Source organism: Cyprinus carpio, unplaced genomic scaffold (genome assembly GCF_018340385.1).
Source record: "Cyprinus carpio isolate SPL01 unplaced genomic scaffold, ASM1834038v1 S000006759, whole genome shotgun sequence".
NCBI lineage: Eukaryota > Metazoa > Chordata > Actinopteri > Cypriniformes > Cyprinidae > Cyprinus > Cyprinus carpio.
In genome coordinates this window covers 1,924,835-1,944,956 of record NW_024879356.1, presented here as the reverse complement: position 1 = coordinate 1,944,956, position 20,122 = coordinate 1,924,835, and the positions used below count along the sequence as shown (strand labels likewise).

Sequence of the window (20,122 nt, the reverse complement as noted above, 5' to 3'; positions counted from 1 at the left end):
TGGCTTCCTAAAATACTTACAAAGTATGTACTGAAATATTGTATAGAATCATGCCTTGGGCAGTAATTTCCCGCATCTTTTGAAGCATTATTCGTAATGTTATTATTGTTGTTATTATTATTATTATTGTGGGATGGTTTCAAACTGCGGGAAAACAATGGCGGTTTCATTTCTGTGTACTTTGTTTTCGCTTAGTACTTTTTCCGCGATGGATTTTCGGGTTAGGTAACATCAGTGACTGAAAAAGGCGTATTTTTAGCCGGACAGAGAGAAGAGGGATGATTAACGCTCCAGTATTGTTTTTCGTCTTTCGCGTTCCAGCCCCTCCAGATACTTTGACGTGGGTTTGCAATATTTTCCCCAAAGGCATGCCCCGGGCATTCTTTGGCTTACGGCTTCATTTTTTTTTTTCCCTCAAGCGCTTATTTGTCCCTTTTCAGGATATTCCCACCTGTTGTGTTCTGGCGTGGGGAGGCGTGGCTGGAGATGGACAGGCCCGACATGTTCCCGTGCAGACTTGGCGGCCTCACTTCAGGAAACCTCACGGATTCAGACGGCTACTGCAATGGAACGTTAAGAATGAGATCGGAAACATTTGCTTCCCTCGGCCCGTTTAAGCATTTAGCTATTTCACAAAGTGTCTGAAGAGATGAGACCTAAAAAACTCTCAGATGTTCTGAATGTCTTTTTAGCGGTTCGGCCCCGCTACACCATAGAGTCATTCTGGCACACAGTTCAGTTCGTGATGTAACTTGGCATTTCTAAGGCGTCAGTATATTCTCAATCCCAATCCCTAAGAACCCACCGTGGCATAGTTTGTTGGCTCTTATTCTTTATTTTGTTATTGCTGTTTCTGTTGTGTTTTTGGAAATGTAAATAAATGCTACCTTAGTTTTTTGCAGCAAACGGCATATTGATATACTTTTTTTTTCTTTTCTAAGTCTGGCTGTGAGTCGGAAACTCTGGCAATTAATGTAACTCATCGCAGCATAAGGTTAACTCCTCAAAGGTGTCTACCTTAAAACAACTGAAAATCGAGTGATTTTGCAGAGTGAGCTTTCGTTGGACTGGTTTGTACGAGTAGCACCATTCAAACATAAACATGCTTATTGTCTGTGAATTAACAGGTGCCGAACATTTCATTTGTTTCAACTGCTGAAGTACTTATAATGAATTTTGGAGTTTACAAGCCTGCAGTTACCAGGATATAACCTCATACTTGGCCAGGTTTTAGGTCCTGTGGTTTGGGTAAAAGGCTTGTTTTCTCACCCTTTATGTCATGAGTTTCATCCTTATTATCTGGGGCTCCAAGCAGCGTCAAGTTTGGTCTGCTTCTGGATTTAATGTCCTTAGTTTCGTGAGATCTCATAAAGATGATAATTTCTTCTGTAACGACACTGGTCATCCTGCTAAGGGGACTTTGCTAGAACTGGCATTGCTCTAAAGGGTCTGACAACCGTAAAACATTGAGCTCAGGAGATCCAGGTATGTAAAAAAATCAATTAAAATGGACAGCTTGTTTCCAGGATAGAAACTTGATACACGGGGACAGGGCCTTGACACGTGTATACTGTTGTAGAAATCATAACCATTTTGTTCATGAAATGTTTTTGTACAGGATGGCAGAGTGAGTTGATCTGTAAAATGTATGTAAACAATGTTAGAAACATATTTGGCACTCACAAGGATTCTAGTACTAGAAAGGACGGCAATAACTTTTTCACACCACTGGGTTTGTGTGTGGGTATGCTATTAATATACTTATGAATTACTTATATACAAATATTTTTAATATCAGAGATATTTTCATATATCAATAATTTGTGCTGCATCCTTTTGTCCTCAAAAAAAACATATTAATGAAACAAAAAAGGAGGTCAAACGGTTTTAAGATTCTAAATAAACACATCTTCGAGGATGAGTCCACCATTTTATATTATTTGCTATCATTTTAACCTTCTAGCGTGTAGGTAAAAGTGTCTAGTGAGAACAAAAAGAAAATTTGTCTTTTGCAAGATCCGACATAAGACTGCATTTATAGTCCTAAAAATTAACTGCCTTACTGTTAAACAGTCAAGCAGCACATATATTTGAAAGTGCCACTGTCTCTCTATGATAGATCACCTCGGTTTCTTACATAATTTCCAGGCATTATTCTCTATTTATAAACAGCTCTTCAACACTCATAAAAAGCTTTTCCGAGAAAAGAATGGCCAGTACTTAACTTCCATGCGTCTGTCTACGAGCTGGGTGAGTCATGCACATCGTCCCTCATCATGTGCGATCTTTGTGTTAATAACCCACCCTTTAGTGCCATAATCAACTATAAGCGCAGCCCTGCGTGATTAAAGAGTCACCGTACCTTTCCACGAGTGATCGCGGCTAGCCAACGCCCCATTTTCCAAGATGATCAGTAGTGATGGGTACGCGTTAGTGAGTTCCTTTCAACGAACCGGTTATAAATGAATAGATAGATAGATAAGATAGATAGATAGATAGATAGATTGATAGCTCGATAGATAGCTAGATAGATTTAGTGCCAGTCTAGATTCGTGATGAATGGCTTAAGACCATTCAAGTTTGTCTTCCTGGTTCAACCATGTACAGTATTAAAAAAGATCCCGACCTCAAAAGAATCGAGTTACGGGCATCGCTATGATTTAGCTTTGAACACGCCCCCATTGTTTGTCATCCATCAAGGGGAGTTTTACCCGAAAGATCGAGGCGCTGCTATATGTAGGCTGACGTTTTTGACAGGGGATGAATCTCGTCTTTTTCTCGATGTTTTCTTCAAAGCACCGAGAATACGACATGCGTTTTAAAACCGTCTCGAGCCGGGACTGTACAGCGCGCGTGCTGCCTGTAGGTGATCCCGTGTCTATGGTGCGGACTGGAACCATAATCCTGGGGACCTTTCCTTCGGTGTACTATGGTACGGTAAGTTTTAGTTGTGAAAAACATTCATTAACATGGTCTTGCTAGTTTTAACACCTAAATAGAATACATCAGTAGACGTTCCTCCCGTGGTTTAGAGGCGCGTCTGTGTTTTTAACTATGAGTCTGTGTGGATGTTTGTGGTAACGCAGGTTCTGCTTCGTGTTATGCTCGATGCTAACCACCGCCTTAATTGCTAACACAATGTTTTGAATCGGAAACTATCCACAAATAAGACACGCAAACGTGTTTAGACGTGCTGCCTGTTGATTAAACACGTTTTAAGAACCTTAATTGAAAGTTTATTGAAGTTAATTGATCAACATATGATGTGGCGCTTATTTTTAAGAGTCCTTCATTAGTCATCTATTTGTAGATGTAGACGGCGTACGGTTTAACCAGCTAACCGCAATCAGCTGAGGCTGTCTTTTATCCTTTTTCCTATCTCGAGGTTGAATACACCAAGACTTTAGTTACATCCCGCTGTGGTTGAAGTTCAGTTTAGTTTTTATCAATTTGGCCACTAAGCATGTTAGCACTTAGATACACGTCAATATTATACCTAGAATTTTAAAATAGCTATTATTAGATAGATTACATTTTAAACTGATTTGATATCCACATTTTTGCATTGTTTTGAATTATATTTTCTCAGTAAAAGATTTTGAAGCAAATGTTTTAAGACCTTGATTACTTTTTTTTTTTTTGAAGTACTGCAATCAACAAAATTGGCCAGGAAGTCACATGGACAGTAGAACGATCATACTTTGGTTTATTGGGCTCGTTTAAAATTGTGTAATGTTCTGTTTATAGCGTTGAGCTCATCTGTACATTATTTATTAATACTAATTCTCTCTCGAAGGTGCGTGTGAACCTGTTGCATGGGTATTCTGTGGACCGTGGCAGTAACTCACCCCGAGAACGTCCCTACCTGTTGACCTACAGTATGAAGTTATATCGAGCATTTCACTTTGCTTCAGACAGGATGTCAGGTACATTCATGAGTTGTTTTCGATAAATTAAATATTGTAAACCTATATTTTAATACTAATACAGTGCCAAATAATTATACTTGTTTGCTATTTGTATATATTTTGGTACTTTATATATTTAAAAAAAGAAAAAAAAAATCAATTTTATTTATGATCTCTAAAATGACAACTTCTCTGTTACCCCTATAGAGAATGCATGTGTGGGCTTTGCCATCTCTCTCCTTATGCTCACCATTAGTGCCATGATGGTGTATGGGGCCATTACTGTAAGTTTCTATTAATTGGTATATCTGTGCTGTTTGTTATTTTTTTTATGTTGAAAACTATGTTGAAAAAAAAATAATGAAAATCCTTGTTAATTCCTTATTATTATGATATATTATCACCGTATTTTAAATATTATCAATTATTATAGCGCGTCACAAGAAATGTATTAGCAATTTTTTTGTCAAGCTAGAAATACTGCAAGTGCCCACAAGGGAAATAACCCCCCAAAAAAGTACAAAATAAATAAATTGCAGACCGGAACTCAGCATGAGGGTTAAAAGGGTTGTCTAGATGAGACATCAAATATTGCAAAATAATGCAGTTTTTTGTTAAACATTGTAAGCTTCTTTGACATTTAAAGGCAATACAATGAATTTAATCAGTTTCTCCCCCAGACATTAGACTACTGTGGTCGTGTATTCTAGAATAGAATCATGCATTTCACCACTGTGTTTATCTGTACTTCACAGTCTTGCTTGAAGTCGTCTTTATAAAACAGGTTGGATCTGTGAAGCTTTTGTTGTATAGTAGTTTCAGCTGTCAACGCATATTTGCCATACCTGAGCTTTTTACCTCGAGTAAACATTGAGCTTTAAAGTATGTCTTTTAAACCCTGAGTATCCTCAGTGAAATATTGGTCCAGTAGAGTCACAGCCTTGCTAATAGCTCCCTTTCCATGTTAAGTATTTCTCTGAGCTAAGTTATTCAGCATAGCTCCTCTTATTTGCTTAAAAACTGGATGAATCACTATTCCCTGGAGTTTTACAGGTTTGCATCAGCATTATAATGGTGAGAAACAGTCTAAAAATGAAAGGGAAAAAACCCCACCTCGTGACACATTTTCCCTCTCGCACAGAATCGTGATGGCTGGCTCATCCCATTCTTTTGCTATCAGCTGTTTGACTTTGCGCTGAGCTGCCTGGTGGGCCATCAGCTCCCTCACGTACCTGCCCAGAATCAATGACTACCTGGACCAGCTGGTCAGTTTGCCCTCTACTGCCACTGCTGACCGCCTGTCTCTCAAGCCTCTGACATTAGAAGTTAATGTAAAAGGCTTAAATTAAAAACATCTATGTCTCTTTTAGCCGGACTTCCCTACAAAGACAACCTGCTCTCTCTGGACCCCAGCTGTCTCCTGCTGTTTGTTCTCATCTTCTTTGCCATTCTCATTTGTCCTTAAGGTAGATATATGAACCGACACTAAATCTGTTATATGTTTTATATGTAAGACACAGATTTTTTTTTAGAGTGTGTGTGTGTTTTTCAGGCCTACCTGATAAACTGTGTTTGGAACTGCTATAAAGTACATAAACAACAGGAACACTCCAGAGATTGCCGTCTATCCTGCTTTTGAGACCCCACCTCAGGTATGTTCATTCTAAGTACTTTGAGTTGAAAAGATGATATTAGATCAGAGTGTTGTAATTAGATTAAATATAAAAATAATATTATAATTAGAGAAATTATATTAGTTATTAAAATGACAGCGTCAATAACAGCAACAACACTGTACCAATCTAAGCACTACATCATTAACAGATTTATACAGTCATACTTAGACTGTATAAATTAAAAATATATTCTTGATGTAGTGCTTAGATTAGTGCAATGTTGTTGTTGACTTTGAATGATAGATAGTTTGGAGATAGAGTTGGTTTGTGTTTGTGTGAAGTTCATCAGTGTACATTTTTCTGAATAAAAAAAAATGTCCTTTGAGCACAGGTGTATAATCTGTACAAATTTTTGTTTAGTATTTATATACTGTATTATAGTATTATATTATTTTGAATGAGCTTTTTATGCATATTAATTTTAGTTTAAGTCTTAGTTAATTTTGTTATGTACCTTCAACATTGTTGTTTTTGTATTTCTATGTAGCTTTAATTAATTTTTCCAGTTTTAGTAAAATTTAGTATTTTAACTTGTTTCAGTTAGTTGGCAAGGTAGCTTTTTTGTTTTTAAATACACATTTTTCATCAAATATTTTATTTTAACTTTATTTAAATTACCGAAAATGTTTTTTAATAGTTTTTTGTTAACAGTAACAACACTGGTTTGTTGTACTAGTGGATGATGGAAAAAGATACAATGATTTTCTTTTTTGGTGGTCTTTTTTCTGAAAAAGGAGAGCATCTTAACCTCCCTCAGTAGTAAAAATGTAGCCCCTTAAAATACACCATTTACTCTGTTACAGTAGAGGGCACTCTTTGCCTTTGAAAGAGGTTTTGAGCAACGTTTCTTTTTTCACAAGTCCTCCTCAGAACCCAGCTGTATCGTTTTTTTTTTACAGGAAAGTGTGTCATGTAGTTTTGTTTAGAAATATGACTTCAGAGTGGTTTCATTGGCGTATTCTCTTTATCATAGTACATCCTTCCCACCTATGAAATGGCCATGACAATGCCAGCGAAGGAGCCTCCTCCTCCTTACATGCCAGCTTGAATTCCCCTGACTGGTTTCTTCAGTAAAAGCCAGTGCAGACACCCATCTTTGCCTTTCGATCCTGCCTTCCATTCCAACACATGGAGGGCGTTTAGATTCCCAGCGTCCACTCATCACATCAGCAGCTTACATATTTGCATAGACTTATCCATGAATCTTTCGCATGACTCTCGTAACAGTTCATCACAGCAGATCTATTTTTGTAAAACTATAGGAAAATGGTTGAAGCGGCACGGTGTTGGGGAAGAGATCATGTGGTTGTGGCAAGATTTATTTTAATTACTTATGTGTTGTATCTGAGATTTTAAATGCCATTCTCTTTTGTGGGCATCATGACTCGGACTCTGCAATAAATTGTGCTTATGACAGAATTATATAGTTCATGGTCAATCACTAGTGAAATGATTTTGAGATGGGGCAGATAATCTGCCGTTAAAATTTTTACCAATGAAAGCTTTCACTTTACTTGCACCCTTGAGATCTTTATTTTTCCATGCTTTTCAGTGCTGTGTTTTTACCTGATTGTCATAGTAGAGGAAGTAATGTGAAAGTCAACATTGCCCTACAACTTGATAGGGCACTTGCATTTAGAATCACCTAAATCTGTTTTGCTAGTTTAAAAAATCTGTTTAGACAATCCAGTGTGATGGTTAAAATATATATTTTTTTCCATTGTGTACTTTATTAGTGGACGTAAGACTTTCATCCTTTCAAACATGAAAGCTCAAAGCACTTTTTATCTTGTTTATATAATTAGTGTGTGTGTGTGTGTGGTGTGTGTGTGAGAGTGAGTGTGTGTGTTTTCCATCCATTGAACCATTGTACACCATCATATTTGCAGCCGTCACAGTGATCTGTTTTTATGGTAACTACTGGGTAATGCCGGTTAACATGCAAGAGGAATCCTCACATGAACAACAATGATATAGAGTTAAAAAAGGAAACTGCTAATGCTGTATAAATCAATGGATGCATGCTATTTTATTTTGTGGTCTGTTTCTTTTCTTGTACATGTTCTGTAATCTAATTACTTCAATAAACACTTCAAAACAACATATCTGCCATCAGTTTCCCCCCATGGACATTTGGTTCATTAGTATTACTTATGCTTTTATACATCTGTCAGTCTAAAAAGTCTAGTGATTTGATGAGGGACTCCTCCTTCTGTATTTGTATTGGACAAAAATGTGACACATTTCTGTCAACCCTTTAAATGTGCAGTCTAGAATGCTTTTGGAATCATACTGGTGTCAGTTAGACGAGAGGAGCGCACACAAACTTGAAGCAGACTTGAGAAGAACAGAGAAACAATGAAGTCCTTCATTGGGAGTTTGGTATATTGCCTCTCTCTTCTGCTGGTCGATCTCTGTGAATCCTATGACTTTAACAATCCATCCCACATTTTAGCACAAAGTTACGCACAAAGAAGAAATCATGCGCTTCCGCACCGGACGCTGAACCCAGCAGGTAAGTTCCTGATCTTAAGCCACTTTCTTAGTTCTAATGTTTCTCAGTCAATGTTTGCATAGTATCTTAAAGTATTCTACATCACTTCAATGGAACATTTATGGTTTCATTACTTTCCTTGATGCACTACAAAATTGTTTGATGACTTTGTGCATGCTGTAACAGGAATATGAATAGAAGTTTCTAGTGAAATGCACAATGTTAGAAATTTGTCTAGTGCATTTATAATAGCAAATGTGAAATAAAATACATGCACATTTAAGGGCTGAAGGAATTGTTCACCCATAAATGAAAATTGTCTTCTTTCTTTGTATGATCTGTATGATTTATTTTCATCTGTGAAACAAAGGGAGATATTATAAAAAAAGGATTATTTTGTCCAAACCATAAAAGTACCCTGGGGTCCAATGTTGTTGGACCCCAATGCTGTTCAAAAATCTCCTTTCATGTTTTGCAGAAGATACAAATAAAATACAGGTTTGAAATGATTGTGCGAACTATTCCTTAAAGTGCATGAATGCTACAAAAAAGCATTTGTGTAATATCCAAGTGGCATGTATTGTAAAATGTTTTAACAATGAGGAATTAGGGCATTGCAAACAATGCCAGTTGTATTTGTTTGACTGACTTTCTATTTGGCTAATTTCCTCTTCCACTTCAACCTTCTGATGGTCCGTAGTATACAGGAGTAAATACTGTTTAGATGGAACTGATCACCCTAGCAAACAGAGGAGGAAGATTTTGCCTCATCTTATCCCTGTAGCTTATCCAGGACCCACAGCTCCTTCTCAACCCAAAGTTCATGACTGGCTCAAAGAAACCCCAGCCACAAAGATGCATAACTACAAATAATAACCAATATCCAATTGAGGCACACATGCTGCTGAGAGGTGAATGGGCATCAATAGTTTGCCGAAAAGTTAAAGATCCAGAGCAAACAGTTGTACTTACAGGAGAATCAGGGGAAAGTACAGGCGTGTCCAAGGTGGTGTCAAATCAACCCATTGTTGTCCCACAACCAACCGTACATAGATCCAGAAAAATCTGTGGTTCTTCTGGAGCATTCAACAAATAACCAGCCAACCATTCCACCAGTTGTTCCTGAGACAGGTTTTTTAACCAATCAAAAACCATCAATGACCTTGGAAACCTCACTATCTTTGAATCTCTCTCTGCCTCAGAAACCTATGCCACAATCCGTGTCAACACTGGCGCAAGAACCAAATTCACAAGGTACATTTCCCCAATCCCTTCCAACCACTACCATGACACCTGAGGCATATCCTCAAAGTACCTTCCCCGAATCCCTGCCAACATCAACCCTTACACCGGAGATGTACTCTCAAAGCACTTTATCCCAACCCTTGCCAAAATTCACCTATTCAAGAGGGCCACATTCTCAAAGAATCCCACCCCGATCACCGTTAGAGCCATATGACCAAAGTGCCTACGTAGAATCCCTGCCAGTATCCACACTGATACCAGAGACAAATCCTAGAAGTGCTTCACCTGAGCCTGTCCCAGTGTCCACTCATAGATTAAGGCCTTATTCCCCAAAGATCTCATCCCAATCCCTGTCAACATCCAGTTTGACACAAGAGGCATATCTTCAGACCACCCCACCACAGTTTCTACTAATGTCTACTGTGCCACAAGAATCATTACCAGAGGCACAAAACAGGATTATTACCCACAGCGGGGTAGCCATCACAGGGAGGACAGGTATAATTCCATGTATACTGTACTGCTTTGTTTAACCCTCCATCTGTTCATGCTGGGGTATCCAGTCCTTGCTTCTGGAGGGACAATGTCCTGTATAGTTGAGCCCCAACACATGCTTTGAAGCTTCTAGTAATCCTGAAGACCTTTGGGGTTTTTGCACCATGTAGTTCTAGGAGCTAACCAGCATGGTGGTTCTTAGAGAACCAATTTGCCCCTTGAGCCGTTTTCCTGTTCGCATTTGCACCGGCAGCAGGAACTCTGCAGTAGCCAACAGCGATGTCTTTATTCGCAACATTTACAAACGTCAACAATCAGTGAATGGAGGATGTGTGATCGGAGCTGTGGGTTTCGTAATACCGAAGATGGAATGTAAACACAATTTATGTGCTTGATGAAAATCTGACTAAATCTCCAGTGACAGCTTGCAGTATTACATATCATCGAGGCTGAGAAAAGAACAGTGCTGCAGACAACAGGTAGCTAAATGCAGTTATCGCTGTTTACCATGTTCATGGAGAAAATATTTTTCCATGGTTTTTTAAAAATGTTGGTCAGTCAGCGTTTCGTATGCATTTGGCCAATCAGCATGCACTTACATCATTGATAGTTCTTATAGAACTGTTCTATATCCTACTCTGAAGTAGGAGCTAATTTAGGCCCTTTCCACACGAACACGGGTATTTTCAAAACCACAGATTTTTCTATGCAGTTTGGCTGTTCGTCCACATGCAAACGCAACACCAGCTCACTGAAACCGAACATTTTTGAAAAATCCTGCCAGGGTGAAGATTTTCAAAAACTCCGGTTGCAGTGTTATTGTGTAGACAGCAAAACCGCAGATAGGCGGTGTGTTCCAAACATTATATATAGCCCTTCGAAGGGCACTTCGGAGTCAAAACAATCATGGCCGCCATATTTAAGGGTCGTTCCAAACCAAAGTGCTCAAAACTGGCCACTTCTAAGGGCCCTTCGGAATTAAGTATTTCGAACCCCAAAACCCATAAACACTTAAAAAACCCAAGAAACTTTCAGCAAAAACCCCAAAACAAGAACTGACCACTGTGTGGGCATGTGATGATGATGATGATGCAGAAGGGCACTTAAAGAAACAGTAGTTTGGTCCCTACACCCTTCAAAGCTCTCACTCTTGAGGGTAAACACTTTGAAGGGATTAAGGCATAGGGATTTGCCCTTCCGAATGGAATGCAGCGTTTGGCGTGTGACGTCTGAGCATGCGCTGTTATTTTTCGCCTAATGGAAAACTTTTCATACTTCTTAATGGCCAACATGGCTTTACTGTTGAGATTATATCGCCACCTGTTGTCTTGGCATGCTCTTGACAGTGCTTCATAGCATTCTTTTGTGTTTTTATGTGGACAGAGATTTTTTTTTTTAAATGAAGAAGGAAAAACTCTGTTTATAAAAATACCCGTGTACATTTGGACATGGTCTTAGTTCCCTCAATGGAGTTCGTAGAACAAAATATGTTCCTATTTCCTGCATTGCAAACACGCCAAAAACTGGGTAATTCTGCCAATAGTTCTACGGTGCAAATGTCCCTTGATTAGTTGGTTCAGGTGTGTTTAGTCTGGATTGGACCTAAACTCTGCAGGACAATGGCCCTTCAGTAACAGGACTGGACACACTTCACATTAAAGCAGAAGGGATCTTAAGGTTTCTTTGTTGCAAAGTTGGACAAAGCAAAATGACATTAAGGGCCCAATTATCCTGAGTCATTGCTTATTCCTGCTGTAGAGTACCTTACATATCAGAAAAAGTGAATTTTCCATATTCCAGTGAGTCAAAGTATGTCATTTTGCTGAAATCCAATGGGATTTGTTATAGAAGTGACCAAACTCAGTTTTTAGTAAACTGACTAATCTAATTTGACTAATCCTTTTGTTTGCATGCAAAGAATATGCTTTGCTCACATACCTTTTACCATGCCATTGGTTCAAAACATATAACGTGAACTCTAAATCTGGTTGTTTTACTAAACCTTCCATGAACTAACACGCCAGTCTTCATTGTATTATGTGACACTGACAAAATTCTGAAGTGCTTAACAATCTCTGCTTAACTCTCAGCAACAGATTCACAATGTAGGAGCCGCCCACTGGACCTGGTCTTCATCATTGACAGCTCACGTAGCGTGCGTCCAGGTGAGTTTGAGAAGGTCAAGATCTTCCTGGCTGACATGGTAGACACTCTTGACGTTGGCCCGATGCCACACGTGTCGCAGTGGTGAACTATGCCAGCACGGTCAAAATTGAGTTCCTGCTGAAGAACCATCTTACAAAGGACTCTATAAAGCAAGCCATCAACCGCATCGAACCCCTCGCCGCAGGAACCATGACTGGTATGGCCATCAAGAAAGCCATGGATGAAGCCTTCATTGAAAAGTCAGGAGCGCGACCTAAATCGAAGAACATCTCAAAGGTTGCCATCATTGTCACTGACGGACGTCCTCAAGACCAAGTCGAGGAGGTGTCGGCTGCAGCACGAGCATCGGGGATTGAGATTTACGCAGTCGGAGTGGACAGAGCTGACAAGCAGTCGCTGAAGCTCATGGCCAGCAATCCACTTGAGGACCATGTGTTCTACGTGGAGACCTACGGTGTCATTGAGAAGCTCACCTCAAAGTTTCCGGGAGGACATTGTGCGGTAGGGTTAATGCAAAAAGGGGAGATGGGGCTCTTATGTCTTTCCTTTTTACAAGATATATCTCAGTCCTTGGAAGTGGGTGATGATTCATTCTCTGGAAAACAGTTGAGTCTGAATACCAAATGTAAAATTGTACTTTACTTCAGACATTAAATCCATGCATTATGATCATTTGGAATTATAGCTTTTAAGGTAATTATCTTGTTTTCCAGAAGTCTGAATCATTGGATCACAACACATTGTGAAGGAAATCTTTCTTCAGTATGTGAGTGCTGAAAAAGTCCACCGATCATTCAAAGAAGCATTCTTAAACGTTTGGCTCTTTTGAATGCTTTCAATCATCTAATGTATGTGCTTTGCATCCTATTTGTGTGGAATGAAGGTCTTGGAATGGAATGCTCTCGGTATTTAATATTGTCAATGTCTTTTCACACAATTGTTGTAAGACTAAGTGTACTTCAAGTATGTTTTTCATAGAAACCTCTGATAATTGAGAGCTTTGAATATTTGACTGTTTGTGGATAATTAAAATTGTTTGTCTTTTTCACGGCAAGAGTCGATCTTTTGGACATTAAAATTGCTCAATCAAGTGCTGTGCTAGAAAAGTGCTTGCTAGTTACGCCTTCAGAGTGTCCAAATAATTTGCTTAGTGCAGCTGTCAGCTAGTACCATAACATACTGATTCAATGCTAAATGCTATGCAAACTAAGGGCATATAATTTGAGTAATATTATCATATAAGACCCAATAAAAGTCCCATAAAGTTTCCAGTGTGTCTTTAAGGGACTTATTACATTGATTTGACATTTAGTACAAGCATTTTTTGTTTTTCTTAAAACTAAAGCAATTTATTTTTAGAAATCCAGACAGTTGCTTGCCATAAACTTACTCTTGCTAGAGTAGCCTCCTCACTCCAGTCGAGTAATGAAAGCTTGTTCCAGGTATGGACGCCTGTGCAATGGGACATGACTGTGAGCACATATGTGTCAGCAGTGGCTCCTCCTTTTACTGCAAGTGCCGGAAGGGCTATATTTTTGAAACGAAGACCAGAAAAACATGTTCCCTAAAAACGTAAGAGCCAGCGGATTATGCTAACTGCTTTACTTTAGATTTTGAAGACATACTTAGTACGAACATATTTGATTTTCTCTAACAATTACTAATTAAAGCTTAATAATAGAGAATGCTTATATTGCGACAATACCAGCAATCCTATTTAACTAACCTATTTAGCTACCAATCGCTTGCCAGCTTATTGTTCTGATTGTATTACTTGGTATCATGTGATATCATTTATTTTGTGTGCTAAATTACAGGTTACATGAAGATGTAAATTCTGTTCCAAACATAGTGGGTTGCTTTGTCTACTGCCTACATAGTCAGCATTCTAACCATCAGGCAAACTCAAAAAACGAGGCATTTGGGCACTTTACTCATGTCACACAGATAGTGCTCTTCACATAAAGCATACAGGAGGCTTGACACAAAAGAGTGCAATGAGCATAAAAATTAGCATGCAAAACTTCATGAGAATAAAAAACACAGCACAAATATTTGTTAAAGATTTCTGTTTTTATTAGTTGCATGTATAAATGTACTACATTAGATTTTGGCTAGAACTATATTTAAGAATGCAGCATAATCTTGTAGCTGATGTTTTGGAACAGTTTTTGCGCTTTAAGATACATTGTTTCAAGGCAGCTCACTCGGTTTTGGAACAGAGCTGTAATTTAGCTAAATGTGTGCAATTTTGTCCTGAATTCTGAATTCTGGAATTCTAGCCACTGATTCAACCCATCCAAATTACTGTTGAATTACAGTGGACTTTTTTTGTTCTGTACTGTTTCAAAAACAGTATAGCAATAACATCAGTGTCAATGTGTTGTACGTCTGAGACAGATGACAAACCATAGCTACGTTTTTACAGCCAGATAGTTTTTTCATTTTTGGGGTAAATGGAGCAGGGCACATACTGGTTACGTGTTGGTTTGAAAATGAAGTTTTAAAAAGATTTTATAGTTTATTATTAAAATATCATGTACAAATTTGTACTAGCTTGTTTTACTTCAAATGTATTTCAACTTCAATGTATATTACATATATATGAATATAAATATACATATTTTGAAAAAATAATTGGGAACAAGATTATTTGCCGTACAGAGTTCAAAGTTTTTATTTTTCCAATTACTTCCAAAAATCGCATTGATGAGTCAGTGTTAGTGTGGAATTGGTTTCTTGCTTCAAATCAGATAATAAGCTTGGTCATAATATTTTCCACTGTTTTACACATTTACCAAATCCCCAAAGCCTTCAATGGAAAGTTCCTGATGTTTACTCATTTGTTTTAAGGAAATTATCTTGCACAATATTGACAGTGTTACTTTAGATGTCATTATGGCTTGTTTCAGATATGGATGCCTGTGAAATAGGACACAGCTGTCAACACATTTGTGTGAGCAGTGACAACTCGTATCACTGCAAATGCCGCTCAGGCTTTGTCTTGAATAACGACATGCGAACATGCTCCATTAGAGGCACTGGCACTTACGGACATGGTCAGAGTGTACATGAGGCTGACCAAAACAAAAAGAATGATGGCAACCAAAATGGTGAAGGTAGTGCTAGTGAGTAATGATCAGAAATGGCTATGACTTCATTCATACCATTTCGTGATCTCAAAACATCAAATTAAATTGCATCAAAGATGGGCCTAGCTTGTGGTCAGGTTGCTTTTAATATTATTTTAAAGAAATTTTAACTTTGCAACATGTCCCAGTGGATATTCTGAAATCCCCCACCTTTTGGTCAGTAGTATGGCTTATTTCAGGAGTGAATCATTTTAGAAGGCAGCATAATCTTGTAGCTGATGTTTTGGAACAGAGCAGTAATTTAGATAAATGTGTGCAATGTAATGATTTTTGTCCTATAATCCAGCTCACTAGCAGTTGAATCCTTGAATTCTAGCCACTGATCCAACCCATTCAAAATTTTGAATTACTGTGGACTTTGTTCTTATGTAGTGTTTTATTGATAAAACAGTATAGCAATAACATTAGTGTCAGTGTGCTGTACATCTGAGACAGATGAAAAACCATAGCTACATTTTTAGAGGCAGATAGTATTTCATATAAGGCAAATGTAGCAGACGGCGTATAAGTATATTGGTTACGTGTTAGCTTGATACCAGGAATACGAGGAAATTAGTTTAAAATCCAAAACTAAAAAGATTTTTGAATCTTTTATTGAAATATCATGCACAAATTCTTAAAATACGATGCATTTATTTAAAGAGTAATACTGCATCAAATATTCATATTTGTTTTCATAGATTATATATTGAATGTAAGTGTATTTTGTCGTATTCCACCAGGAGATTCTTTCTTGCTTTTTGAACCAGTTTTACTTAATGTGCGAAATGTCTTAATATAAATATATTAAGACTTTTCCGCACATTTTAGATGATAAGCTCGGCTATAATGACATTATCCACTCGTTTGTTTTAAGGGCAATTATCTTCCACAATATTGCCAGTGTTACTGTAGATGTCCTATGGCTTGTTTCAGATATGGATGCCTGTGAAATAGGACACAGCTGTCAACACATTTTGTGTGAGCAGTGACAACTCGTATCACTGCAAATGCCGCTCAGGCTTTGTCTTGAATGACGACATGCGAACATGCTCCATTAGAGGCGCTGGCGCTTACGGACATGGGAACAGTGTACACGAGGGTGACCGAAATGGTGAAGGTAGTGCTAGTGAGTTTTGATCAGAAATGACTATGACTTCATACAATTTGGTGATCTAAAAACATCTAATTAAATTCCATCTTTAAATTAATTTTGAAACATGTCCCAGTGGACATTCTGAAATCCCCCACCTTTTGGTCGGCACTATGGCTTATTTCAGGTGTGGATTCCTGTGCGTTGGGCCACGACTGCCAACACACATGCATCTCCAGCGATTCTTCCTATTACTGCTCGTGTCCTCCTGGCTTTGTCTTGATGCAGGACAAGAAATCATGTCAAGCCAGTAACACCGATGGAGATGGTAGTGCCAGTGAGTTTTCTGCTTTAGACCTTCATAAATGGTATTGCTTTCATACCATTTTATGATAGGTTTCTGCAGCGTGCTGAAAATCATGTTTGTCTTGTGGAATTTTACATAATGGTGAACAATTAGAGCGCTCAAATAATTTAGTTGTATTTTCTGTCATGTGTTGCTGAGATTTGTTAGCTTCAGGGCTCTAGAGTTTTAACTTATTGCAGGTCTGGACTACTGTGCACTGGGTCATGAATGTGAACACGTTTGTGTCAACGATGATGCTTCCTATCACTGTGAGTGCCAACGGGGTTTTGTGTTGCAAGAAGACAAGAAAACATGTTCCAAAAAACGTAAGAGTTTATAGAAGTACTATTCAAACATGTTTTCTGTAACCATCCACTTCATGTGCTGTGGGCAGGAATGATACCTATACGAAAAATGACCACTGAATATTGGAGAGAGAAAAAAAAAAAATCAAACAAGCACCCCTAAAAACATTAGTATTTTTCACATGATGGTATATTATGTAGTGGGCAATGGCTAACCAGAAAGTCATCTTGAATTATGTTAAAATTTATTTTAATGTTTTAGAATGTTTGAAAAACATCTCTAATGCTCACCAAGCAATGCAATTGTTTGATTTAAAAGAAATATATATATATATACATAAATACAAACAGTGATGTTGTGAAATACTATCGTTGTTTAAAAGACCTGTTTTCTATTTATCCCTGTGATGACAAAGCTGAATTTTCAGCAGCCATTACTCCAGTCATGATCCTGCAGAAATCATTCATTAAAATATACTGTAGTCACTAGGGAAACTTCATCTGTCAGTGTCTTGTAATTTCTGACATGTTGAGTCAGTTGATTCAACATTGATGTAAACTTATGATATGTAACACTCACACAATGTTGTGAGAAATTCAGAAAATAACAACATTGCATAAACTGTGTTGAAAAGTGTTACATATTTGCTAAGAAACTTTCACTTTGTGGTTGGGGGGTAGATAGTTTGATCTATAATTACCCCTAATTCAAATCACCCTTTGCGAGGTATTTCTGTGATTTTTGTTGTTTAATTGTGATGTGAAGAGGTGAAGGTGGAGATCGTTCAGGACCCCTGCATGTGTGAGGCCCGACTGGCTTTCCAGAGGCAGACACAAACCTCTCTACAGGACCTCAACGCCAAACATATCCTTTCAAAATAACATCACACGTCAATAACGTTCTTCAGTTATGTTTGAAGTACATGGGGGACTACAAGTTTAGTGGAACTACATTTCCTATAATGAATGCAATGCAAGTCATCTCTCTTAAAAGAATAATTCACACAAAATTTTTTATTCTAACATCATTTGCTGAGCTTTATTACTTTTATATTTTCTGGGAACAGTGTATTTCAAACCATTTAACCTTAACACTCATTATACTTGCTGCTGTCACAAGAAAGGTTGAGCAAATGGAAAACATGCTGGGACGCATGTAACAGAGCAGTTCTTGGTAAGCACTGATTCTCTGATATGACTTATGATGATAAAACATTTAAAAGTTTGATTTTTACTTCTGTTTATCAGGGTCAGCATGTTATGTGAACTTTCAGCAATTACTGGAGTGGATATGAAGCAGCAGACAACAAGACGGCTTCTGTTTCATCACGGGCCACACTGATCACATGAATGATGTTCAGAGGATGTTGCTTAAACCACACGTTCCCCAAAAAAAGAATATTAACCATATTCATATAGTAACTAATATTAATAAGAGATTAAATCATGCATGAAGTGCTGGAATGTATGTATAATGATGTTCTTTTGCTCCCCAGAAATTGTCAAAAGAAATCTCTTCATTTAAATAGACTAAATTATACCACGTATTGTAACTAATTTTACTAAGGATCATTATCAAAGTGTATTTCGTGTTGCTTATGTTCATGTCAAAGAAAGAATGTTCATATTTTTATTGTTTAGTCTTATGTAGACTCTCATGTATACAGTAAGACATGGTAGTCTACAATATTTATAACCAAGCAGTAATATTCATTATATTAAAACTTGAAATACTTTTAATCAACAGTCTCAAAGTCTCTTTGTTCATCACATTTGCCTTGATTCCATAGCTCACAGTGTATTGAAATGATACAGGCGTCGCTATAGAAATCATCTTCACGTAGTTGAGCTAGACAGACTATAGGTTTAACAGTAAGATGTGAAGATCTTGTCTGTCTGCAGCCAGTGTGAGATGTGCTTGAATCAATACCTCGACCATTACAGACCAACTGTAGCCCTTCAGTCTAGCCGTTGACTAAACATAATCGTACAATCACTGGCCAGGTGAACTGCACGGAAACATGTTCTTGACAAGCTTTGTGAAATTTCCCTGATCAGGATATTCATCTGTTTAATCACACATATATGCTATACAAACATTTGAACATCCCACGAATTCAGGCAGACAGAGAACATCAAAATCCCTCTCATCCCAAATCCCATCTCAAATCGATTCACAACCTACAGGAATTGGGATATTTTCAAGATCACATCAACTGATATTTCTCAATCACCTGTTAAATGCAAACAAAGAAAGTATTCATCTGGTTGCAAGGAGATGGAATGAAAGAGATCTTTTGGAGAGGAGAGATCAGGACTGTTCAAGGCTTTGCTCACATGAGACTTCAATGTAACATGTTAATTCTCACGGCAAACACCAATATTTGGGTCATAAGGGTGAGGAAAGATCCGAGGTCTCCAAGTTCACTGAAATCTAGGTGACGGTGCACCAGGCCCCATTGGTGCATTTGAAACTACTCACCTCTTCTAAACCATTCACAATTCTTTTTGAAATAGGCTCTGCAATATTTCTGCTGTCTTGTTTTTGACTGGCACACTGTGCTGGCCATGAATTCTCTGTATTCTCTTCAAAGCATTGCCAGTGTACACATTTACCTTCCACCTGTCTCTGAAACCATCTATCCTGTCATAGACTGGGCGCAGGTAAAAAAAACAGGTCTGGTAAATATTTCCACATCCTAACCTCAAGGTAAGCATGGAGATGAGACATTTCCCAGCAAATCACCACAGTAAAAAAAAAAAAAAAATGCAGTATGCTGAAAGGCAGTGCATATTGACATACCCAGAAGTGAATTTCTGTGCAAAGTTTGTTTTTGTGATTGTGAGGACATGGGGAGAAACGCTAGACATCTTACAGGTAGGCCTTTATTTGCGCTTTATGTAGAATTAGAAAAGTAATACAACATTAGTTGCGATATTTATGCAGTAGGCATATGTAGGCAGTTTATGGTGAATTTTGTAAGTTATTTTGATATGGTAATCACTGCATATTTCATATAGACTGCCTACTTAACATCTGCATGGCTCTGGCGCAGTAGACTACTGTGTAGTACAGGTAAACCTGAGTGCGGCACAAACAACTCTTTATTTCACATGTTTACGTTGTAATAAATACATAAAGTGAAAATTTATTTTGATATAATCTTCAACTAAATGTATAAGTTATGAAACAAAACTAAATGACTAAATAAAATAGGCTAATGGTAGCCTAACTAAAATGTTTTCTAAAAATGTCCCTGCAG

At 37.9% G+C, this 20,122-nt stretch overlaps 2 pseudogenes; both read left to right on the top strand.

Moving 5' to 3' along the window:
- The first annotated feature begins 3,815 nt into the window (after nt 1–3,815).
- On the top strand, nt 3,816–6,632 carry LOC122144793 (annotated as a pseudogene).
- A 1,218-nt stretch (nt 6,633–7,850) lies between these two features.
- On the top strand, nt 7,851–18,603 carry LOC122144772 (annotated as a pseudogene).
- The last annotated feature ends 1,519 nt before the right edge of the window (nt 18,604–20,122 follow it).